Below are 27,788 nucleotides of genomic sequence, written 5' to 3'. Positions count from 1 at the left end.
TTATTTCTATTTTCATCAGATCTTATACTTATCCATTTTTTCCCTCTCTTTCTCTTCAACTCTGGTGTCCCATGGTATTGCGACATCAATGAGTGATACTTTCTTCTTGACTTTGTCAATCAACGTCACGTCTGGTCTATTTGCAACGTATCACCCTATCCGTTCTGATACCATAGTCCCAGAGGATCTTTGCCTGATCGTTTTCTATCACTCCTCAGGTTAGGTGGCTCGTACCACTTTATTACTGCAAGGTAGCCTGATGGTTTCATTCCCGCTTACCAGGCTCCAGGTGTAGGGCTTTTGCCACTGAATCATGCCTCTTTTTGTACTGGTTCTGTGCAAGTGCCGGGCATTCACTTGCTATGTGGTTTATGGTTTCATTTTTCGTATTGCACTTCCTACATATGGGAGAGATGTTATTTCCGTCTATCGAACTTTGAACATATCTGGTTCTTAGGGCCTGATCTTGTGCCGCTGTTATCATTCCTTCAGTTTCCTTCTTTAGCTCTCCCCTCTGTAGCCATTGCCAATTGTCATCGCTGGCTAGTTCTTTAGTCTGTCTCATGTATTGTCCGTGCATTGGCTTGTTGTGCCAGTCCTCTGTTCTTTCTGTCTTTCTCCTGTCTCTGTATATTTCTGGGTCTTCGTCTACTTTTATTAGTCCTTCTTCCCATGCACTCTTTAGCCACTCGTCTTCACTGGTTTTCAGATATTGCCCCAGTGCTCTGTTTTCAATGTTGACGCAGTCCTCTATACTTAGTAGTCCTCTCCCTCCTTCCTTTCGTGTTATGTATAGTCTGTCCGTATTGCTCTTGGGTGTAGTGCCTTGTGTATTGTCATTTGTTTCCTGGTTTTCTGATCTATGCTGCGGAGTTCTGCCTTCGTCCATTCCACTATTCCTGCGCTGTATCTGATTACTGGCACTGCCCATGTGTTTATGCTTTTATCATATTTCCGGCGTTGAGTTTTGACTTGAGTATCGCCTTGAGTCTCTGCATAATATTCCTTTCTTTCCTGATCGTGTCCTTCATCTCTTGGTGTTTTATATCTCCTTCCTTCCATTATTCCCAGGTATTTGTATCCTGTCTCATCTATGTGTTTTGATGTTGCTCCCATCTGGTAGCTTTATCCCTTCAGTTCTCGTTACTTTGCCTTTTTGTATGTTGACTAAGGCGCATTTTTCTATTCCAAACTCCATTCTGATGTCCCCAGATACAATCCTTACAGTCTGGATTAGGGTATCTATTTCCTTGATGCTCTTACCATACAGCTTGATGTCGTCCATGAACATCAGATGGTTGATTTTGTTTGCCTCTTTTCTTGAGTTGGTACCGTCTGCATCCATCTTCTGTAGTACTTTTGTCATGGGAATCATGGCTACTACGAAGAGTAGTTGGGGACAGTGAGTCGCCCTGGAAGATCCCTCTCCTGATATTAACCTCTGCTAGTCTTATTCCAGAGCTTGTAAGTATTGTATTCCAGTTGCACATTGTATTTTTGAGGAAGCTGATGGTATTTTCCTCTGCCCCATATATTTTCAGGCATTCTATTAGCCATGTGTGTGGTATCATGTCGAAGGCTTTCTTATAGTCTATCCATGCCATGCTTAGGTTGGTTTTCCTTCTCCTACTGTTCTTCATTACCATTTTGTCTATCAGGAGCTGGTCTTTTGTGCCCCTACACTTCCTTCTGCAGCCTTTCTGTTGGTAGGGGATGGTGTTTGTCTCCTCTAGGTAGTTGTATAGCCTTTCACTGATGATACCTGTTAGTAACTTCCACATTATTGGTAGGCAGGTGATAGGCCTGTAGTTACTGGCTATATTTCCCTTACTCTTGTCTCCTGATATTAACCTCTGCTAGTCTTATTCCAGAGCTTGTAAGTATTGTATTCCAGTTGCGCATTATTATTATTATTTTATTATTATTATTATTATTATTATTATTATTATTATTATTATTATTATTATTATTATTATTGAAAGATATTACTGCATCGGCTGCATTCAACTTGTAAGTTGTAGTAGCAGAGAGAAAGCTATTATTAGAAAAAAAAATAGAGAAGACTATTTACAAGTTGAATGCAGCTGATGTAGCAATATCTTTCAATAAGACTTGTTTGAAAGAGGGTCTCCTTCCAATATTATTATTATTATTATAATTCAGAAAGGATAAAAAAACGAAACAAGTTATTTTCTCACACGCAGAGACAATAAGCCTCATCTACTTCGTTTTTCAATACGCTCAAGAACTGATCATAATTTATTAAAAAACAATTAAAAATAAGAAACACAACAGCCTTTATATAATTTCTTATATTTTCACAATTTCAAACAGTTTATTTAAAGAAAAATGACGTCATAATTTTTAGCAAAATCTACTACCCAAATATAATTTCTTGCCTTCACATGGATTTGAAACGAGGAAAAAAAACAGCACAAAATAATTTACACATTCAATAAGTTACGTCTCATTGTTCACGTTTTCATAAACGTTTTCATAAACGTTAAACCCTCGCAAAACAGAAAAATCCCCATCCCCCCCACCCCCCCAAACAAAAAAAAAGGAAAAGCCCTTTCATTTATTAGTTTTCAATTCTTGAAAAACTAAAAAAAAAAAAATGGATAACAGTAAAAATCACGCGTAAAATAAAATATATAACGCAAAAACTCTGAAGAATTAAAAAAATTACTATTTCAAACAATTAACAATATCCCATCACCTACCTACCTTTGCATGTCATCTAAAACCGTAAAAATAAGATAAGTAAAAGCTACACACAAAAGCAAAAAGTATAAAATCTTTTCTTGCTTTTTCACTTGCCTCAAAAACGCTTGAAAAATGGAGGAGGTGAAACAATTTAAAAAATGATTTTAGCAAAAAAACCGCGCGCCAATCGAAGAGCGACGGCAGAGGCAGACCGTAGAAAAGACGCCGAGATCAGCCGAGCGTAGGGTGAAAGCCCCTAACGAAACGGACCCCGACAGAAGGGAGAGAGGAGGGCGCGAGCGAAGCAGGAGAGCAAAATTTCCCAAGTCCCCTTCAGTTAGTGCGGGCGTGTTGGTGGTGCAAGGTGGGTGTGTATACCAGCGGCTGGACGGGCCGAGCTTCAATGACTGAAAGTTTGAGGCAGCTACGACGCGCCAGAGGGAAGTTTTAGAAAACGTCGACACCTGGATTCTCTTCTGTTGCCCGAAGAAGAGGACAAGAAATCGCGCGCGTCAGTTATTTTCACCAGGCCTTCAATTTCCTTCTCATGAAAAGTTTTGTGTGACTAACAACAGAGAACAGCAGCGGTCCCATTCCGCGTAGCATTCTGTATGTGGAAACTGTTTAGTGAAGCGATAAACGAGAATAAACAAACAGTGATAGAAATGCATCCCAAACACGAGTGTTGAAGATATTCAAACTAGAATTCGATGGAAAAGAGAAAATTATCCGTTTTTTGGGACTTTCAAGTACTGGATTGTTGATGTTTTTCGTTATGGTAACTGCCAGTTGAACTCTGGAATCTAAACTATCATTTCTGGAAAAAGTGACAATTTTTCAGCGTCGGGTAAAGACACACAGGTAGGTGGAAAACAAATATATGCAGGAAACTTGCATTCAGTAGATAGAAGGTTAAAGACTTTCTTTCATTTGTCTTTTTGTTATCTTAAAGAGAAGTTTGTGAACCAAAATGTTCATAAGAATTACAGGTTCGTCGAGCAACTTTAACTGCTAGTATGTACGTTTGAGAATTGATTTATCTACTCATTTTATTTTCAACTTTGATTCATCTACTCATTTTATTTTCAACTTTGATTTATCTACTCATTTTATTTTCAACTGTCACTTACAGAACCTCCCTTCTCCTGTTCTTGTTGTTCTCTTTTCACGTGCTAGAACTGTATTATTCTTGTGGAAAGTTCCCTAGCAAAACATAATGGCAGAATAATAATAATAATAATAATAATAATAATAATAATAATAATAATAATAATAATAATAATAATAATAATAACAACTTCTTAAGCAGAGAATCGACTTTCTCCAAGATTCAGTCTTGAGGGATACTGCATTTCGAAAACTAACGTCTCCGTCCGTATAGAAATATGGATTTAATAAGTCATAATTCATAAAATCTATCATAATCGTTTACTTTACTTCGTACAACAATGATAAGGGAAAACTCGGCTAAATTGACATCATTCGATAAGGACAAAAGAAGTAGAAATTTGGTTCCTAGTCCTACTATCTATTGTGATGCTGATCACTTGTCTCTACTACTTCAGTGTTGATGTTAGTTTATAATTATGGGAGATATTTTGCCTCCACCGACGCCTTGGGAAAAAAGAAAGGCTACAGAAAGAATCCATTGCTGCAGTTAATTTCCTGATCTGCTTCTACGGTGCGAAGTGGCAGAGAATTTCCTTAATTTTCCTTTCAGCTGTCTTCTTATATCAATCAATTTAAATTCCATTTAAATTCCATAACCTCGAGCCTGTCTATCTGTCTGTTCATCCTCAAAATATATCGGTAAGTTACTGGTGGCTTTTTAGTTTCTGCTGGATCACGACAAGGATTCCTCTCTCTCTCTCTCTCCTCTCTCTCTCTCTCTCTTTTGAGGGGGAGATGTTTTTTGGAGTACTCGCTGAATATTTTAAGGCGTCTTCATCAAGCATAACTTAGTATAAATTCTTAACTTTTACTTGTTTTTATGAGATTGTGTCATCATAGGGAATGGGATATGTACCTTTTTTTAGACATGAATTACCATCATCATTAGTAAGGTCACATTGGTGATATATGAGTTTATGTTGGTGCCTATACATGTGTATAAACAGGAAGTTATAACCTTTAGCATTCTTCTTATTCATTCACAATTAGTCAGTGGTGTTTTCTCGTTTTGAGTACCAGACAGTGGGAAAAAGTATATCTTAGTTTAACCAGACCACTGAGCTGATGAACAGCTCTCCTAGGGCTGGTCCGAAGGATTAGATATTTTTACGTAGCTACGAACCCACTGGTTACCTAGCAACGGGACCTACAGCATATCGTGGGATCCGAACCACATTATATCGATATGTCAATGTCTCATCACCAGAAACAAATTCCTCTGATTCCAAATTGGTAGAGCGGGGAACCGAACTCCGGACTACCGAATCGGTAAGCGAGCACGCTAACCACTCGTCCAGCGATGTCACAGGATACTTAGTCGGAAACCATTCGCTCTGGCACTCAGACCACAATAGCTTGCATCGGAAGGAGAAGAGAGCTGAAAATATCTGGTGCCGCAGTCAACAGGAGATACATTTCTTGAGAACGGCAGAGGAACGGAGCTGGTAGCCTGAACTCCGGACTACCGAATCGGTAAGCGAGCACGCTAACCACTCGTCCAGCGATGTCACAGAATACTTAGTCGGAAACCATTCGCTCTGGCACTCAGACCACAATAGCTTGCATCGGAAGGAGAAGAGAGCTGAAAATATCTGGTGCCGCAGTCAACAGGAGATACATTTCTTGAGAACGGCAGAGGAACGGAGCTGGTAGCCTGAGCATACTATCGAAAGAATAACGGAACACGCAATGGTCGTTATCCGAAAAATGAGTCATTTCATGACATCTTTCGCCCTTGATAGACAGAGACATATCTTTTAATGTGAGAAATTCTCTTGGCAATCTCTGAACTCGACAGATTCAGCGGGATTTACCTCTAATTTGTGATAAAAAAAAATGCTATATCATAAACAAATGTATAGACAATGTGTTAGATAATATAACTGGAAATTGACAGTGAAGAAATCTTACAATTTAACGACATAAATAAAAAAAAAAGTCACGAAGTCGAAATTCATTGAAAATTCGAAAAGTTGTAAAGAAGAAGAAACAACATCTCTTTTCAATCAATGATGTTATGCAGCATCCGATGTTATATTACCGCTAACAATCACCTATAAAATTTATGTCATATACAAGTCTAGCAGACATTCATAAGAAATATTTCCATTATAATATATATCAAAACATCTCTTTACCCTTTGTTTCCTAGAAATTAGGACCATTTCAATATTTTCAGTATTTATTAATATATATATATATATATATATATATATATATATATATATATATGAATGACATCTGTAACTTAGTATATATATATATATATATATATATATATATATATATATATGTATATATATATATATATATATATATATATATATATATATATATATATATATATCATCCAAGTATAAACAAAAGGCCAATTAAAAAACCCTCATAAGCTAAGACTATAATATTTTCGGTGGACTGCAATCCCACCTTTATAACTACTTGATAAGGGTGGAAGTCAGTCCACCGATATATAGTCCTTTGCTTTAAACCAGAGTGTTTTAATGGGTCTTTCATATATATATTTATATATATATATACCTATTATATATATAGTATATATATATATATATATATATATATATATATATATATATATATGCAGAGAGAGTAGAGAAGAGAGAGAGAGAGAGAGAGAGAGAGATGAGAGAGGAGAGAGAGAGAGGAAAAAAAAAATGATAATTACTAAAAAGACAGAAAAATTTATTTCTACCTTTAAAACTATTATCATTATCGTTATTGCAATTTGAAATGTTCGCACCTTACACTTACACAAAAAGGAATATCCAGCTACTGTCAATAACACTCGACCGCCTCCAAAAAACTAACGCGTTACATCACCTTCGGCAAAAACTCGAATGATGTCGTTGTCGCTCAAATTACTGCACTGTGAAGGGTCGCACTCAAGGAGTTCAATGCTGGATCAAATAAAAGAAAAAAGAAAACAAACAAAAAAAAGGCTATATTCACCTTGTGGGAATCTTATGCGTTAATCGTATTTCATGAATTCTGTTTCAAAATCTCTGCTGACACATCAGTTACTTTTGAACACACACACATACTTATATATACATATATGTGTATATATATATGATATATATATTATATATATATATATATATGTGTGTGTGTGTGTGTGTGTGTGTGTGTGTTGTGTGTGTGTAATAAATCTACCTCTGTATCAGAGACACTGTTGCGTATTTTGTCACATATTCATAAATTTACGAAGGGTAAACAAAATAATCATTTCTCCTGCGTAAGCAGCATGAAGGTATATTACTTACAAAGAGAGAGAGAGAGAGAGAGAGAGAGAGTAATGACTCATTATTTGAAAAGCATGTTTTACAGCGCGTAGCATGAATATCAAATCATTAAAGACACGTATTAGTCATTGTAGCCCAGTTTATAGTTTTTCTGTAAAAAAAACAATTGAGATGGATATTTTTGTCTGTCCGTCGGCATTTTGTCTGTCTCCCCCTCAGATCGTAAAAACTACCGATGCTAGAGGGTTGCAAATTGGGATGTTGATCATCCACCCTCCAATCATCAGACATACCACTTTGCAGCCCTTCAGTCTCAGTAGTTTTTTTTTTTTTTTACTCTATTTAAGGTTGAAGTGAACCATGACAGTCCGTCTGGCACCGCTATAGGTGCCAACAACACAGGCCGTGGCTGAAACTTTCACACAGTATTATACGTTGTTCAGAAAACTTGAAAGCGCCCTAGCAACTTCGGCGCATTTTTTACTTGTTATTCATTTTACCGCTAAACTGTGAAAGGGAATCACTGGCAGAGTTGTGAATAATAACGTTACTTTTCTTGTGAAAATTGGATTTATTTGTTTAGCAGGTTCTCTCTCTCTCTCTCTCTCTCTCTCTCTTGCTTTAATCTGAACGTTTCATGATGTGGAAGCTTGCTACGAATGGTATTACAGTAGCCTCTTTGTTAGTGCCACCGTTATCATCAGCCTATATAAAACAATGTATAATATATATATAATATATATATATATATATATATAGATATATAATATATTATATATATATATATTTATATATGGACGGCGGTTCATATGGGGTGGGGGGACGAAATTGTTATCCAACTTAAAAATTCCCTTCGGTACATATATGAAATATACATTTGGGAGGTAAAGTGAATTTAGATATTAAAAGGACATTTGTAGCTTGAATTGATATATATACATACATATATATATATATATATATATATATATATATATAATTTTTTTTGTACGTAACAACGACGAAACAATCGGTTATGAATTCCACGAACAGATTTGAATTGTTCAACTCTCTAAATTGGTCCCTACTAGAGGATGCAGAATGATGTTTCTCTGGTCAATGTCTTGTACTATACTCTTTTACTCAATGAGTACATTAACAACATCAAGTCATAGTCTTGCCATTATTAGTCTACGGTATCGAGATATCTAATGTCAAAAGTCTACCGACGGATAATCATCGCTAATATCTTAACGTCCTCAACTCTTGAAAAGATGAAGGACGACTATTTTTGCCTTCAAATCCACTTTAGCAAAGGAAAAAAAATCTACAGAAGAAAATAAGCATTAAGGTTTTCCGAATCACAAAATAAATGTTTTGTGGAAGAAAAGCATTACTACAACATTAGCGTTCCCGGTTATTTTGGAGATGGAGATGAAAATACATAACTTAGACATACAGCAACAACAATAGTAATCATTAACAACAGCAATAGAAATAACGATATACCTAGTAAATCAAGCAAAAGATATTTACAGTAGTCTGTGTTTATCTGCCACTGAGGTCAGGTATTCTTTCTAAACAAGTGCACATCAAAATTGATTTCCTGGGAACTGCCCTTAAGCCAAAACGTTATCATCGCGCAATCTTCTTCTTGCAACGGACTTACTAATAGAACACGGCTGAGCATTTCGCGGGTACCAAAGCGTAAAAAAGAAAGGAGTTTGGTTTCCTGCTGGCTATGGCGTTATGCAGGTCTTCACCGTTAGTGTGGACAAGATACGACTGCTTGCCTGTCGCAGAGGTGCCAGTTCGTTATTTTGTTTTCATTAAAGCTCTTCCAATACATTATATAGCTTTTGTTTCTGGGGAGGGTGGGGGGGGGGGGGACGGGAAGGGGGAAATCTGAAGTCCGTGGGAAGACAGGGACCGAGATGATCTATTTGGAAGACAGTGAAGGTGATGCTATAGCGTCTTCCGGTCTTGCGGGATTTTTCGAGTGTGCTTTTCAAAAGGTATTGGGTCTCTCTCTCTCTCTCTCTCTCTCTCTATCTCTCTCTCTCTCTCTCTCCGGCGTCATCTAGAACCAGAATAACAGTCCCGAATAACAGAGGGCGAGGAATTCCTTTCTCTGTTACGATCTTCCCAGCGCAGTTGATAACCTGACTGAACGTCCTGGATGAGAGAAGGTCAAAAACCGTATTATTAATGATTAGACGGAGTTCACAGTTGCGACGAAAGCAAACGATGTCAGACTAGCTTGTTTCTCACGTTCGCTGTCGCTTCTTTTCAAGTGTGATTTAGAGGACGAAGATAAACTTTGTATAACAACATCAGTCAGAGATGAAGGCAGTATGGACACGGAAGCATCTAGCTTTATTTTTTAGATTCTTAAATTTTCTTGCTTCAACACCAAATAAAGGAAAAAAAAATAAGAAAAGTCTTGAGAAATAGTAACGATTTCCAGAAAACTTTCATATGTTTGAAGAACACATACACACACATATATATGTATATGTAAGCGAATTCCACAGGAAAATGATAGTCAGAAATCCAAGCACTTTCGTCTTTACTCAGACATTGTCAAGGAGTTAATGAAGAACAATTGAGAAGGTCTCAGGTACAACACAAGATCAAGAATACCAGATGTTTATTGTCAAAAGGGCAAAAATTAAAAGAGATAATCCAGGATTATCGGATATCACACGGTCACAAACCTAAACAGATTGACCCTAACCGAAATTCACAAAGTTTCTTTACAGTCCAAAACATGTAAAAACTGAATATATTAATTTTGTTGCTTATATTTATCTACAACTTTTTTTCATTATGAAAGCATCAAGTTTAAATAAACCAAGACTTAAATTTAGAAAATTTTTATTATTTGACTTGATGAAACAAGATTCAATGATATTCCTTTAAACTGTGTCATTACATGGGATTAAGGCTCTTGCTTGACTCCAGTTAATAGGATGGTCTAAATCTCTCATATGTACGAATAATGCATTCGATATTTGCCCAGTTCTCACAGAATATTGATGTTGTTTGAGACGTTGTGAAAGAGATTTACCGGTTTGTCCGTAATAGACTTTATCACACTTTTTGCAAGGAATTTCATATATGCAGCCTGGAAGATCTTTAGGAGAATTTTTGATTACTAAACTCTTGACATTAATATTACTGAAAACAACATTTATGTTAAAAAGCTTTAAAATTCTAGGAATATCTAAAAACCTTTCATCATAGGTAATTTTAGAATGTTATGCTTACTTAAATTCACGTTTGTCATTAGTTGAATAAAATGTTTTTCTAGCTCTTTTCCATGCCACATCTACAAAAGTCCTTGGGTATTTAAGTTTCAATGCAATATCATAAATAGTTTTAATTTCAGCGTCAATAAACTGCGGGCTACAGACACGTAAAGCCCTTAGGAACATCCCAGAAAAAACAGAGAATTTAACATTTTGATGGTGATTGGAGTAGTAATGAACAAAAGAGGCAATATTAGTTGATTTTCGAAAGACTGAAAAGGTGAAATTTCTATCATTTCTATGGACAGTTACATCAAGAAAATTCAAATTACAATTTCTTTCTTCCTCTACAGTAAATTTTATAGAAGGGACTAAATATTGAGATTATTAAGGAATTCCTGGAGGTTTTCGTGAACTGGCCAAATACAGAATATATCATCCACGTATCTAAACCAAATAACTTTTTGGGGCAAAATTCTTGGTAAGAGTTTTGTCTCAAAAAATTCCATGTAAATATTGCAAAGGACAGGAGATAAGGGATTACCCATGGCCATGCCAAACTTTTGTACAAAAAATTCCCCATTGAAACAAAATTTACTATCTTTGATACACAACCTTATGAGACTAATGAGATTTTCTACACTTAAGGGAATGTCATGACGCTCTAATTCCTCTTCCAAATATTCAAGTAAGTCATCTACAGGCACTTTTGTAAATAAGAGACAACATCAAAACTAACCATATTAAAATCATAATTCAAATTTAAACTATTTCAATTTTGTTTATAAAATCAACATTGTTTTTAACATTCGTGTTAGAAATATTTCCCTAACCAAAGGAGTAAGAATTTTACAAGCCATTTAGATAAATTATACGAAACTGAGCCCACTGAACTAATGATTGGTCTGATAGGGTTATTGATTTTATGTTTCAATGGGGAATTTTTTGTACAAAAGTTTGGCATGGCCATGGGTAATCCCTTATCTCCTGTCCTTAGCAATATTTACATGGAATTTTTTGAGACAAAACTCTTACCAAGAATTTTTTTTGCCCCAAAAAGTTATTTGGTTTGATACGTGGGATGATATATTCTGTATTTGGCCAGTTCACGAAAACCTCCAGGAATTCCTTAATAATCTCAATAATTTAGTCCCTTCTATAAAATTTACTGTAGAGGAAGAAAGAAATTGTAATTTGAATTTTCTTTTTTGATGTAACTGTCCATAGAAATGATAGAAATTTCACCTTTTCAGTCTTTCGAAAATCAACTAATATTGCCTCTTTTGTTCATTACTACTCCAATCACCATCAAAATGTTAAATTCTCTGTTTTTTCTGGGATGTTCCTAAGGGCTTTACGTGTCTGTAGCCCGCAGTTTATTGACGCTGAAATTAAAACTATTTATGATATTGCATTGAAAACTTAAATACCCAAGGACTTTTGTAGATGTGGCATGGAAAAGAGCTAGAAAAACATTTTATTCAACTAATGACAAACTTGAATTTAGTAAGCCTAACATTCTAAAATTACCTTATGATGAAAGGTTTTTAGATATTCCTAGAATTTTAAAGCTTTTTAACATAAATGTTGTTTTCAGTAATATTAATGTCAAGAGTTTAGTAATCAAAAAATTCTCCTAAAGATCTTCCAGGCTGCATATATGAAATTCCTTGCAAAAAGTGTGTAAAATCTATTACGGACAGACTGGCAAATCTCTTTCACAGCGTCTTAAGCACATCAATATTCTGTGAGAAACTGGGCAAATATCGAATGCATTATTGTACATATGAGAGACTTAGACCATCCTATTAACTGGAGTCAAGCAGAGCCCTAGTCCCATGTAATGACACAGTTAAAAGGAATATCATTGAATCTTGTTTTATCAAGTCAAATAATAAAAAATGTTCTAAATTTAAGTCTTGGTTTATTTAAACTTGATGCTTTCATAATGAAAAAAAGTTGTAGATAAATATAAGCAGCAAAATTAATATATTCAGTTTTTACATGTTTTGGACTGTAAAGATACTTTGTAATTTCGGTTAAGGGTCAGAATCTGTTTAAGTTGTGATCGTGTGATATCCGATAATCCTGGATTATCCCTTTTAATTTTTACCCTTTTGATAATTAACCATCTGGTATTCCTGATCTTGTTTGTACTGAGGCCTTCCTACTCCCGACGTACTTCAGTAGCTCCTTGACGATGTCTGAATAAAGAAAACTGAAGCGCTTGGATTCCTGTTTATCATTTCCCGTGGTATTCGCTTATATATATATATATATATATATATATATATATTATATATATATATATATATATATATATAACTATATATATATATATATATATATATATATAGAGAGAGAGAGAGAGAGAGAGAGCGTAACCATAACGTCAACAATTACGTAACAATAAAGACGGCAGGCCTTCACCCTAGGGTCGTCGTATACACTTAACATAATTGCCATATTAACGTGGGGCTTGTACTCCTCGACTATCGGTATTATAAGCAGAAAAAAATAAATATAGGGATACACGTTGCGTGTAATTATATTAATACACACACACACATGTGGTGCGAAGTGATGGTAGACCTATACTATACTACACACCAGCTCAAAACTTTGAGCAGGACTGATTCACATCGCTGGAGAGAGGTTCTCTGGTGGACTAGTACTAGTATCGCAGACTGATGGCTGAACAGATCCTGAACAGGGAAAACTGTCTCCTTTATTACTCTCATAAGTAAGACATGACTTCAACGGTCAAGGCACCTTAAAATAACGGATGTAATCCCAATGTCATATAAATATTTTATGGAAAAATCGTGCAGTTCTCAGACTCTGAAGTCTGACCTATGCCATTGAAAAATAAATGACTGAGGAGAAACGATATCTAGGGAGTGTCGTCGTCGAGCTGGAGGCCAGTTGGACATCATAACTTGCGAGCTTACCATGAGCAGTCAAGTTCGATGAAGCCTTCACATTTACCAAAATTTCCAAGACATTATAAGGCAAAGCGAGGTGGAGTCCAAACCTGTGCTTGGTGAACGAGGCCCGTTGAAATGCTAGCGTGCGTGAGCTAGCTCGATTTTGCAAACGGGCACTTTGTTTACGTAGTAGTAGTATACCGTAGCAGGAAAATTCATTCACCCGCACTCCCTTCACTCGCCAATATTACTTTGTATTACTGATATGTTACCGTAACTGAGCGCTAACAATTTCAGGCTTGGGTGAATACCTATTGTGAGAAGGAGGATTGGGGGAGAAAGAAAGAACAACATAATTATCGTCACACACTCACACACAAGCAAACTTCTCCCTCCCCCCACACATATTATATATATATAAATATTATAGATATATATATATATATAAATATATATATATATATATATATATATATATATATATATTTTACAATAAGTATTTACCCACCCTGACTGTGATCCACCACAAGGTAATTCATTGCTTACTTGAGGGGCACAATGGTATTCAAGAGGAGTGCCTAAAGCGCACTAAATAGCGCGAAATTCGAACCCTTTTGTTCTGCACTGTCTATGGGTCTTTTGTGTCAGTGGGGAGAACATCGTGATCATTAGACGGCAAGGATGCAAAAGGACAATGGTTTAGTAGCTTTACTTCAAAAGACTCGCTGAAAACCGGAAGAACAGGGAGTTGCATTTCTGCAATGCACTCTTCAAAGCTCGTGAGCTGAAACCACACCTTAACTTTCTTCGTAAGTGCAAGATTGTACAACTGATGCTGACGTTGATTTTACTGAGAATTCTTCGTTTAGCGCAGCGACATTTTTAACGGGGCTCAACAAATCACATAGCAAAAACACGTTGAAATGATTATACTTACAAGCAGCAGGTATGATTTTAATGAAAGTTGTTTCTTTGACGTGGAGGAATCGGTTGCTTGGAAATTGCTAGGGTAAAATAAGAAAATTTAGTAACCTTCTTGACAGAGAGCAGTAATTGAAGTTGGCGATATTACCTAAAGCAACTGTAATATATAGGTATATATATATATATAATATATATATATATATATATATATTATATATATATATATATATAGAAAGATGGATAGATATGTGTTGGAAGGGAATTCTTTACGACTGTCTCCATCTTGGCCCAAGTTCTAATTACTCATGTGTGAAATAGCTAGTTGTTACTAAGTTTAAGTTATATAAAATATATTCAAAGTAAAATGAGAGAGAGAGAGAGAGAGAGAGAGAGAGAGAGAGAGAGAGAGAGAGAGAGAGAGAGAGAGAGAGAGAGAGAGAGCGTTGTGACAAAAACGAAAGACGGGTTCGAAAAACAACTTTAGTTCACGCGCAATCTTCAACTTTGCTTGTACATCAAACTTCAACTTTGAGGGAAATGATAATAAACCTGGCTACGCCTTATGAAGTTTCCGAAATATTGGTCCCGTTAAGAAAAGCATACAGAACTGTCCAATGGACAGAGGCATCAGACTTTTGAAGGGGAAAAAGACAGTGATATTACATTAGTAGGTCAGCGATGCTTTCTATGGTCGGCACTAGTACCTATACATGCTACCATGTGACGCCTCCCAGCTTTGATGATTATCGTTAGAGGTTTTTGTAGTAAGGCAATATTGTGGGGTGAGGATTAAAGAGAGCGTACATCTTTCGGTTCGCAGGAGTTCCCTTGCTAGTCCTATACCCTTTTTCAACCTGGCTATAGGTCTTAACATTGGAATAGTCTTACTCACTGGTGGGAGGTAAGTATTATAAACTGACAGGGAGTTTGCCATCTTCAGTCAGTTTCTGAATAACAGATATTCTAAGATATAACCCAGCACATTTGACAAGCAACCATATATCTAATGAATTGTTTAGTTGTTTGTTTGTTTGTATGGTGTTTTTACGTTTCATGGAACCATGGTTATTCAGAAACGAGACCAACGGCTTTACGTGACTTCCCAACCACGTCGAGAGTGAACTTCTATCACCAGAAATACATATCTCTCACAGGAATTGTTTAGTTCAACAGAAGAACAATGGGCCTTAACGAAAAGTTCCTAAAACGTTCCGGCGTTAGGTATATAATCTCTTACTCTTGAGCTTGTTCGATACCTCTAGAATCGTGACCAACGCAAAGATTTAGCGCCAGTTCCTCCTACATCCGTGAGGAAGAAGAAGAATAAGACAGAGCACCAAGGCGCATCTGGTGTGGACCAATTCTCCCTCTCGGCCAGAAAACTTATCACTGCGGCTACTTAATTATCGGTGATCGACTTTTCTGTAGAATTCTCTAGAGAGAGTACTACGTTCCGCGGCCTATGCAGCAGATAACAGGCGGGGACCGACACTCTCTCTCTCTCTCTCTCTCTCTCTCTCTCTCTCTCTTCTCATACACACGGGTGAAGAATGGAGTTTATTAAGTGAACCAATTCACACTGATTAACTTCACACAGGAAAGCTTCCAGAGTTCCGGTTTTCCAGCAAAACCTGGATTTTTCCTCTTGCCTGAAGAATCTGCCTGAGTCAAGCTTTCCCAATTAGCAGAGATGCGTTGTCTCGTGCTGAAAATGATAACAGAGTAATTCCACGAGAGGAAGAGTAGGAGTAAAACGCATGAAATGCTTCAAAACGTTTGTCAATATAAAGCGACATTATTTCTGTTGTCTTTCAATACCTACAGATTATTTGGGCGATATATTGAGATCTATCTACCTATCGATCTACCTACGTATATAGGTATATAAATAAAAGCAAAAGCCACAAAGGAAAGTGAAACGAAGGAGCACTGTGAGACCTTTCGATTCAATGTCCTGTCCGCTAAAGTATAAAGGGCATTGAGTCGAAAGGCCTCGCAGTAATCCTTCATTTCACTTTCCTCCGTGGTGAGAGAGAGAGAGAGAGAGAGAGAGAGAGAGAGAGAGAGAGACACGTGACTCAAGAAATGCTGTTGTCATTATTTAGGTTATTTTCTATCTCGGTCTAAGACCTTGCGGGGCGTCTGCCAGATGGGAGCCACCTTTCCTTTTCTAATTGGCGGTTTAGGGTTCTTGGTCTTCGTGATAAAATGCAGATAAATATTCTGCTGTAATTAGTCTACGGTTAGTCTACGGTGACTCTCTTCCTTAAAGATGGCGTTGGCATTCTCCACCAGTTCTTGCGTCGTCGACTCAGTGCTGGGGAACGACTCCATTATGACGAAGGGCCGGTGTAAGTCTTTTTAACGTTGCAGAGGTCAAGGTCCAATGAAAGACATTTTCTTTGGACCTTGGAAGTGATTAGAGTTCAAAGGTCAAATAGGAATTGTTGTAGATCTTTATTTTATTATTATTATTATTTTTCAAGTTCTTGGGTATGGTAGAAGTACGTGTGAATTTAAAAAGGAAGTCACGAAAGGTAGGCCTTGTGACTTGGGGAGACATAAGATTGAAACATTTGCTGAGGTGAGTGGATTTTCTCGCCATGGCGGAGGTTTGCTTTTTCTGAAGCCTCTTGTTTTTGACTCCCACTGTCGCACAAACACACAAAAATATGACCTCTCTCTCTCTCTCTCTCTCTCTCTCTCTCTCTCTCTCTCTCTCTCTCTCTCTCTCTCTCTCTCTTGTGGATTTTATCGCATTAATTCCCCTTATTACGCCTCTAAAAGATTCTATCACATTAAATAATATTTATGACCTCCTACTCTCTCTCTCTCTCTCTCTCTCTCTCTCTCTCTCTCTCTCTCATAGTAATATATAGACCTCCTAATACTAAAGAGTTTGACTTAATAATTGAAAAATTGGATGATATATGTAGAAATCACAAGGACTGGACTATTCTCCTATCTGGTGACTTCAACTTTCCTTTCGTAGAATGGAAAGAACGAATAGGAGATTGTGGTTGTACTTATACATATGAAAAAGAGAGTAATAGTAGTGCAGAAGATAAGAGGCAATTTGAAAAGCTATTAGATATGCTACTAGAATACAACATTCAACAAATAAATCACCTGCCAACAAGAAAGGAAAATACTTTAGACCTAGTATTTGTGAACGAGATGAATTATGTTAAAGAAATAATAGTTTATAATGCGAATATTTCAGACCATAATGTCATAGAATTAACAGTTCATTCCAAAGCAAGTGAAAATAGAGATAAGCAAGAAATGAAAAAGTGGGAAGGATATGGAAAATACAAACCTCTACAGTAAAAAATATAAAATGGTCAGAAATTAATGAAGAATTAAACAAAGATTGGGATAACATTTTCGTAAGTGATGACATAAGGGTAAATACGGAGATATTATATAAAATATTGGAGAAAATAGTGGAAAAATATATACCGAAGAAGAAAAGTAAACATCATTCATGCATACCAAGAGACAGAAGGATCTTGTTCCAGAAAATCAGAAAGTGGAAAAAAGGTCTTGCAAAAGAAAAAAATGCATGGAAAGTTATAGAACTAAAAAGTAAGATAGAAAATGCAGAACAAAAAGAGGTTATACAATCAAAAGAAAATGAAAAACGGGACTTGGAAGAAAAAACCCTATTAAATATCAAAAGCAAAAACCCCAAGCTATTATACTCATATGCGAAGAAGATGAATAAAAGAAGAATAGAATAGGCCCTCTGAGAATTGAAGGGAGATTAACGAATGAAAAAAGGAAATTTGCAACATACTGGCAGAACGATATAAGAGAGAATTCACCCCTAGAATAGATAATGAAGATAATGATATTAGAAGTAAGGGATGAAAATTAGTGAATATTTAGCTGACATAGATATTAATGAAGCTGATATTGTGCAGGCTATTAATGAAATTAAAAATGGAGCTGCTGCAGGGCCTGATGGAATTCCTGCTATTTTGTTAAAGAAAGTAGTTCATTCTATCGCAAAGCCACTTGCAATATTATTAAGACAAAGTGTAGATACAGGCAAGATTTATGATGAGCATAAATTAGCATATATTACCCTACTTTCAAAAGTGGATCAAGACTAGAGGCAAGTAATTATAGGCCTGTGAGTCTAACATCACATATTATGAAAGTGTATGAAAGGGTAATGAAGAAAAATATTATGAAACATTTAATAAAAAATAATTTGTTTAATAAAGGACAACATGGTTTCGTACCCGGAAAAAGTACACAAACCAACTGTTAGTCCACCGTGAGAACATATTCAAAAATATGAAAAGCGGAATGAAACAGATGTGGTTTATTTAGACTTTGCAAAGCTTTTGATAAAGTAGACCATAATATATTAGCGAAGAAAATTAGAAAACACAATATCGTGGATAAAGTAGGAAGATGGTTAAAAGAATTTTTTACACAACAGAAAACAGATAGTTATTGCAAACGACGAGAAATCGGATGAAGTCAAGGTAATATCCGGTGTGCCGCAAGGTACGGTGTTAGCTGCAATACTGTTTGTTATTATGATTGAAGACATAGACAATAATGTGAAGGATTCGGTAGTGAGTAGTTTCGCAGATGACACAAGAATAAGTAGAGAAATTACTTGTGATGAAGATAGGAAACGCTCTACAAAGAGACCTTAACAAAGTATATGATTGGGCAGAGGTAAATAGGATGGTATTTAACTCTGATAAATTTGAATCAATAAATTATGGAGACAGAGAAAGAAAGCTATATGCATATAAGGGACCTAATAATGAGACCATCACAAATAAGGAAGCAGTTTAAAGACCTTGGTGTGATGATGAATAGGAACATGTTATGCAATGATCAAATAGCAACTCTGTTGGCAAATGTAAAGCAAAAAATGGCATGTTGTTACGGCACTTCAAAACAAGAAAAGCTGAACACATGATTATGCTTTATAAAACATATGTTCGTAGTCCACTTGAATATTGCAATATGATATGGTACCCACACTATCAAAAGGATATTGCACAAATAGAGAGTGTACAAAGGTCCTTTACAGCTAGAATAGAAGAAGTTAAGGACCTAGACTACTGGGAAAGACTACAATTCTTAAAATTATATAGTCTAGAAAGGAGAAGAGAACGCTACATGATAATTCAGGCATGGAAACAGATAGAAGGAATAGCAGAAAATATCATGGAACTAAAAATATCAGAAAGAGCAAGCAGAGGTAGATTAATAGTGCCCAAAACTATACCAGGAAAAATAAGGAAAGCACACAGGACATTAATCCACTACGCACCAGCATCGATAATGCAGCGTCTATTCAATGCGTTGCCAGCTCATCTGAGGAATATATCAGGAGTGAGCGTAGATGTGTTTAAGAATAAGCTCGACAAATATCTAAACTGCATCCCAGACCATCCAAGATTGGAAGATGCAAAATATACCGGAAGATGTACTAGCAACTCTCTGGTAGACATTAGAGGTGCCTCACACTGAGGGACCTGGGGCAACCCGAACAAGATGTAAGGTCTGTAAGGTAAGGTCTGTAAGGTCTCTCTCTCTCTCGTTTCCTTTATATATAAGAAAAAGTTTTTTCATCTGGCTGACTAATGCCTTCCTAATTTAGTTTTCTGTCAACGAAAACCATTGAGTCTGCCCGCCCTCAGATCTTCAAAACTACTGGGGCTAGAGGGCTGCAAATTGGTATGTTGGTCATCCACCCTCCAGTCATCAAATATACCAAATTGCAGCCCTCTAGCCTCAGTAGTTTTTTATTTTATTTAAGGTTGACTAAAATAAACTGTATAAATTTATGGTCTTTTTTTTATTAGTTATGAAACCATAAGACCATAAAATTCAATCCATCTAAGCGTAGTTATTTTACGAAACTGAAAATAAATCATTACTGATCCAAGTCAGGGATGAAATCAATTACACAAAAGTTAAAAAAAAAAAAAAAACTATCTTAAAGCTGTAATATTGTATTCTAGTGGGAAAAGAATACAAAAGAGACAAATCAAAAATAATCACAGCTTGGGAAAAGTCTTTACCAAGTGAAGTTCTATCTGTTCTCCACCCAAGGAGGTGAGGCTGGAACAATTAGCCTATCGACTCGAAAAGAAAAAAAAAGTATATCTTAGTTATACAAGACCACTGAGCTGATTAACAGCTCTCCTAGGGCTGGCCCGAAGGATTAGATATTTTTGCGTGGCTAGGAACCAATTGGTCATCTAACAACGGGACCTACAGCTTATTGTGGGATCCGAACCACACTATTTCGAGAAATGAATTTCCATCACCAGAAATAAATTCCTCTGATTCCGCGTTGGCCGAGCCGGCATGACTCGAAAAGAGGGCGAGGATTGTAAGGCAATGGTCTGTGACGTCATCAGTGATAATATATAATCGGTTATCTGCGGAGGAAAATGAAAAAAAGCGAGAACTGCCGACATCTTTCGATCTTACGGCAAGACCGATCAGAACAATGACAAACACAGAACACAGTACAGGTAAGCATATGCAAACGGACATTACAGGATAAACAAAAGGTCCAGTTCACTTTCAAGAACCGAAAAAACACCGGTGGGATAGATTGAAGATTTTAAAAGCAGCCACCCACACGTGGTCACAGGTAATTTAGTCAGACAACAATAAATTTTGAAAACAATGAGGCATATACGACCGGACAGTACAAATTTAGTAAAATCCCGAAGGGTGGATTAAGGATTTAAGAGCGGTGCGGTCAGACACACTGGTCAAAGGCAATTTAATTCGAAAACAATACACTTTGCATTAGTAACATGAAACTTATAAAATTGTTCAGAAAATTAGAAAAGAACACAAGATATACATATAGCAAGCATGAGAGAGAGAAAATAACATTTTGTAAATTTCATGTTACTAATACAAAGTTTAAATCCTTGATCAAGCTTTCGGGATTTTTCTAAATTTGTACTGTCAGGTGGTATATGCCTCTTTGTTTTCAAAATGGATTGTTTTCTGATTAAATTACCTGTGACCACAAGTGGATGGCTGCTTTTTTAAACTTTAATCTAGCCCACGGGTGCTTTTTCGTTTCTTGAAAGTGAACTGGACCTTTAGTTAATCCTGTAATGTCCGTTCGTATATGCTTACCTGTACTGTGTATTGTGTTTGTCATTGGTCTGATCAGTCTTGCCTTAGGTAAAGGGTCGTTAAGACCGAAAGATCTCGGCAGTTCTCCCTTTTTCATTTTCCTTCGTGGCATTACCTTTATACACACACACACACACACACATACACACGCACACGCACACACACACACACACATATATATATACTGCAAGTTTTACTTCTAAGAAAGGCCTACTTGAAGTACATATATATAGGTCATATGCTGAGCAATCAGTATATAAGTGAAAGAGAAATGAACAAGGGATTATGGCCTAAGATTAACTCCTGGATGTAAACTTAGTGATGAAAGTACATTATAACAATCAATGATGAGTTAGTCACCTCTCCTTACATTTGAGTAGCTGTGAGTGATACCTTTTCTCTTCTGTACTCACTTACCTACCTATCCACATTCCTACCTACATACCTAACTACCTACATTCCTATTTTCATTCCTACCTATGTACCTATCTACCTACATTCCTATCAATTACCTATCTTTAGTTTGGGATAATTCTTTCTGTTCCACGAATAAGGGTTTGAAAACAAGTCAAAAGTAATTAATCTGTATACATACATACATATATATAATATATACACACACGTATGCATATTATATATAATATAATATATATATATATATATATATATATATACATTAAAAATATACTAAATGTTTTTGTGCATATTTTCCGTTACCTTGTCGTTTGCAAGTCGTCTCTCCTGACAAAGAAAAAAAAATTATCACAAAAAGGAAGAAAGATACTTGGAAAGATAGATATATTTAGATAATTTAGATATTTTTAAATATATTTAGATAGATAGAATGCGTAAAAGAATTATATTTCAGTCACAGCTCCTTTATAGGAGAGAGAGAGAGAGAGAGAGAGAGGTTTCAATATTCTATATATGTTCCATAAAGCAGGCATATATTATCATAGTGAGTTAAAATAGAGACTTCGGAAAATGCAAACCTCCGTCAAGGCAAGGCAATCCACTCACCTGAGCCAGTGTGTCAGTCTAGTATCTCCCCAAGTCACAAGGCCTACCCTTCGTGATTTCCATACTTCTGCCATACCCCTGCTGTTAAGCAAACACGAATAAAAAACTACAAGAAATCTTATTTCACCTTTGAACTCTCATCACGACCAATGTCCATAGAAATGACCCATTACCCTTCATCACACACAAATTGCATTCCTTGTGCATTCATGAATACATACACACTTCAAGAACTACTGCATATGCATGAATATTTATGTATTTATGTATACATACATAAATACATAAAAACACTTCAAGAACTATTTGCATGAAAATTTTTATGCATAAACTTTATTCATTATTCATATATATATATATATATATATATATATATATACATATATACATACATGAATATATATATATATATATATATATACATGAATATATACTTAAATTGAACATATACATATTCATACACACATTTCAAGATATATGCATGAATATTTTCATCCATAAATTACATTCCATGTGCATGCACATGTATATGAATACAAGCTTCAGGGACTATATGCTTGATTATATTTATACATAAAATGAATTCCTTGTACATACATATATACATACATACATACATGCATACATACGTACACAAACACATGCACACACTTTAGGGTACTAATACATAAATTGGATTCCTTGTACATACATACATGAATACATGCATACATGAACTATAAACTCAACTTAAGTGGAAAGAAGTGATGAAGTGTATACGACTCTTGACATAATTGGGAGCAGAGGAACCAGACAATGGTCACTCAATCACGCGGTCCTATAACACAAATTAAAGTTGTACTGCAGTGATATCACGTTCAAAGTGAGAAGTTGCAGCATATGATAAATAAAATAAATAGATTCAAATTGTAATCAAAATGACCGTGATCTGCCAATCAAGCTTGAAGACGTTAATGCTTCGCTACAATGAAAGCGAAGAACTAAAAACAATTAGAAAGAAAGGAGCAAAATTACAAAAAACCACAGGTATATTACTCTATGATTAAGAAGCTACGGTAAAAGATAAAGAAGAATAAACTAAATAGTCAAGGATGAATCAAAATTATTATTTCTTCGAGGCTCGACGAAAAGAGAGAAATATTAAGATCAGTAAAATATCTCTTTTGCATCAAAGAGAAAGTCAGCCCGGCAATGAGACTAATATCTCGAAGGAAGCAATGACAGGATATCCAGCCGAGTCCTCCAGATGACGTTGCAAATTGAGTGACGTCAAACAGATGTTGAAGACTTTTGCCTTTCCCCCCTGAAGCCAGGAAGCAGCTCCGAATCCTTCTACGCGTTGACGCATGTCTCCGAGGAATACTGGCCCTTGAGAAGTCCAAAGTCTCCAGAGAATCCTGGAGACGCTCCGATTCGGGAATCCCCACCTCGAATAAAGTGGCATAAAAAAAATCTAAGCTCAGAGAAAGGCGTCTGTATCAGTATCATTTAGCACAATGATTTTCCAGTGTGTTCAGAACGCATTCGGAGCCTTTTTCGCTGTATTGATGGTATTTCTACGGATCTTATTTGCTGGCGGCATTAACTGGAGGACGTCTCTCGAGACCGAGTTCCGTTGTTGTGATGCTGCTCAGAAGACCCTTTTGGATTTCAGGAGGGAAAACAGAGTGCGCCGCATTCTGTATTCCATCCTGAACTATATTGGACTTAATAATCTTATTGGATACGAAGAACCATCTTTGTCTGCCTGCAATGGACCCCTACAAACCTTGCTGAGGAACACTCTTCCAGGTCTGCAGGGAGCAGCAGCAGACGAGGACGTTCTTCGTAAAGTGGAAAAACTGGTAATTTTACCGGAGATGTTCCTGTTTCTTACCGGCGCCGTTATCACCCTGCTCTTCATCAGAGGTGCGAGGAATGTTGCTGGAAGGATTACAGATGCCACGACAAGAATTGTTATGGAAGAAGACGATGCTGACATGACACAGATGGAGGAGAAGGAGGTTACACACATGGACGATGAGGACACGACTGAAATAGAAGAAGACACGATCGAGATGGATAAAGAGGAGGAGGAGAAGGAGGTTACACAGACGGAAGATGAAGAGAAGACTGAAATAGAAGATCTGAGAGAAACGGATAAAGAAGAGAATGAGAAAGTCACAGAGACAAAAGATGTGGAAACGACTGAAAGGAAAGCATACAAAGAGATTGAAAAAGAAGAGGAGGAGAAGGAGGAGGTGGCACAAGAGCTTGAACACGATTTAGAAAAGGAACAAGTCAAGAATGTGGATGAGGTGCCCCTCGAGGACCGAAGAGAGGAAGAGAAAGACGTTGTCCAGGAGACGAAGGAAATCAGACGAATTAATGGAGACTTGTATGAATTTCCGATATCGGAGAAGGAAAAACTTATTCTCCGCAAAACAGCTGCAGAAGTTCGGGAATTCACCAAGTTCTACAACGTCCACCTCGACCTCCCCGAAGACGACATGAAGGAAATCGCCTATCTGAAGGGCGTTGAAAATCGAGTCGAGAAAGCTTTCCTGCACATTCAGGAAATCTTCGACGAGTACCAGAGGGAAGCATACGACATCGACCCTGAAGAACTCGACGCGGAGGACCCCACTCCCCCTCCTGAGGAGTTGGTTCAGGAGGCCAAAACTGCACCGAGTTTTGCTGCCATGCTTAAGAGGGGTCCCAAACAGGAGGAGAAGGTAAAAGAAGAGACTTATTTCATTGTCCAACGTAGAACTTTCCCCATCATGGAGGAGGAATTTCTAGAAGACGATGATGAAGAAGATATGGATTACGAGATCGATCTCGAAACAGAGGATGAGGAAGACTGGGAGGAGCCTGAGGAAATAGTACAAGAGAAGATAATAGTCGGCGTCTCCCTTCGAGGGGCTCCCGAAGAGGAAGGACGAGGAGGCATGACAAGACTTGTACTCAAGTCTTTGCCCAAGAAAAGAAGTCTTCCTCTTGAAGAAAAAGAAGAGGACAATGCTCTCCTTCAGGAAGAGGCAAAAGAGGAAAATGTTCCTCTACAGGAAAAACAAGAGGAGCCTGTTAACAATCTAGAACAGGAAGAGGAACCAGATATTCAAGAAGACAAAGTGGAAGAACAAAATCTAATCCCCAACAAGGAAGAGGATGATATTCTTCTAGAAGAAAAACAAGAGGAACCAGCTGGAATTCGAGGAAAGGGCAAGGAGAGAGATCAATTAGAGGAAACAGAAGAGTTACAAGATCTCGGCCTTCCAGAAGCGGAAGAAGAAAACGCTCTTCCGGAGGAAAAGGAAGACAGAGGATCTGAAGGAATCGCAGCAGTGGTTCAGGAAGCGGCAGAAAAGATGTCATATGCTAACATGGCAAAGACTCTTCCTGAACAGAAAAACGCTGCCCCTTCAGATCACCCCACAACAAAACCAACCGGCCCTGTCGATACCTCTAAAGTGAGACAACCGGATCCAGTAAATAACTGGAAAACGGCACATCCCCAAAAAATAGGACCTCTCAGGCACTGTGGAGGAAGAACCTACTCCTTCCTTGGAGAGAAAGACCTGGACATGGGACGCATCATCGGAAAAGGAGGAAAGTTTGCAAAGAGGGCCAGGCAGGACCACGGGGTCGTCATGAACGTCCACAATGATGGTTCCAGGATGGTGCAGCTAACAGGGCCAAAAAAGAATGTCGAAAAAGTCTATGACGAAATAAGATTTCGGGTGGATAAGACTTTCGACATCAAATCGCTCACTCAAGTATCAAGATGGCTGTATGCAGTGGGCAAAGAAGATTTCGTGATGTCTGTTCATAGGCAATTCAGGGAGGCTGTAGTGGGACCACGAGAAGAGACCCTTCGGAAACTGGTCAAGGAACTGGAAGTGGCAATCTACCTCCCTGACCAAGATGATGAACGCGATTTCATCAGTATATTTGGCCCTCTCGAACGAGCCCTGGACGCTGAGACAGTGATATCGGAAATGATCGAAGATATCCAGAACTGGCCTAAACAAAATGATCTCAGACTCTTTGGTTTCGATTTTTACGAGTTCGACTTATCGCTCGAAGGCAGACATCTCGCCCTCAAAGGACAAGCGGCTCAGGAAATCAGAAGACTCTTCAAAGTGAGTCTGATTCTTCCAAAAGAAGGTGACCACAGGGAAGTTGGCTATTTAGAAGGAGACCTCGAATACGTTACGAAGGCTTATGAGCATCTGAAGGTCTTCCTGAAACAGGTCAGCGCAAGAGGTTGTGAGATCACAACCGAAGGATTAACCACAGCTGGAGCAGACAAATACCGCTTCGATGTCGATGCCAAACACAAGGGCCTCTTGGTCGGCCCCAACGGCAAGAATCTAAGGGCAATAGAGGACAAGAACAAGGTCAAAATCATAGTCCACAAGAAAACCGATGGCTTCGTCACCATTCAAGGTCTATTAAGCAATGTCGAAGCTGCTTGTGTAGACATAAGAGAAGCCATGAGGCCCACTGTTCTAAAGGACAAAACAGCTCAGCAAGGAGGAAGGACTTTCCCACAGGAGGAAATCTTCCAAGGGCTGACCAAGGTAGGAGATCGCCGATACAGAATCGTCCTCGACAGGGAGGAACGAGCCATGGTCATCGGCAAACGAGGACAAAACATCAAGAGGCTCATCAGTGAGCACAACGTCAACTTCCAAGGACCACCTCAGATGGACGAAACCTCTAACGACTGCACCGTCAGAGGGGACGAACAGGACGTCGTTGCTTTCTTTAACGAGGTCCTGGAAATCGTCAAGGCCAAAGGACAAAAGAGGAAACACGAAGAGGGGGCCCAAAGGCAAGGAGCGCCTGGCAGGACTCGACGAGGGCCAACTTTGGGCGATTTCTTTTGAAGTTGAGCAGAAAGAACTGTAATAGGATAGGAGGATGTGAGGAAGAGCAATGCATTGGACAGCATTGTAAGAAACAGGAATTAGTGCTAATTTGTGTTGTTTTGTGATTAAAAAACTGAAAAATGTGGATAGTGATATCCCACCAAAAAAAATATAAAATTAGAAAATCACTAAAAAATATAAAATAGAAAAATAAAAAAAAAACTAGTGTTAAGTTTTGTAGTATTAAGTTTTATGTTTAGTTTTGTGATTGTGAATAATTGAAAAATGTGGATAGTGATATCCCACAAAAAATATAAAATTAGAAAATCACTAAAAAATATAAAATTGAAAAATGAAAAAAAAGAAATAGTCTTAAGTTTTGTAGTATTAAGGTTTGAATGGAAAATTATTTTGTGTTTAGTTTTGTGACTGAATAATAGAAAAATGTGGATAGTGATGTCCCAACAAACAAAAAAGGAAATCACAAAAAAATTAAAAATTCAAGAAAATAAAAAAATGTACTGTGTAGAATTGTGTGCCAGTGTTAATTTA

The 27,788-nt window shown here is 37.2% G+C and overlaps 1 protein-coding gene across 1 annotated transcript in view; it reads left to right on the top strand.

The window, feature by feature from the left end:
* The first annotated feature begins 3,024 nt into the window (after positions 1-3,024).
* LOC135225230 (mucin-5AC-like) overlaps positions 3,025-27,788 on the top strand; it is a 198,007-nt gene continuing 173,243 nt past the window's right edge. Inside the window, exon 1 of the mRNA XM_064264556.1 lies at positions 3,025-3,567. The gene's annotated coding sequence lies outside the window, so the exon portion shown is untranslated. The remainder of the gene's footprint in view (positions 3,568-27,788) is intronic.

This window comes from Macrobrachium nipponense, chromosome 13, assembly GCF_015104395.2.
Source record: "Macrobrachium nipponense isolate FS-2020 chromosome 13, ASM1510439v2, whole genome shotgun sequence".
NCBI lineage: Eukaryota > Metazoa > Arthropoda > Malacostraca > Decapoda > Palaemonidae > Macrobrachium > Macrobrachium nipponense.
This window is presented reverse-complemented; position numbering and strand designations above follow the sequence as displayed.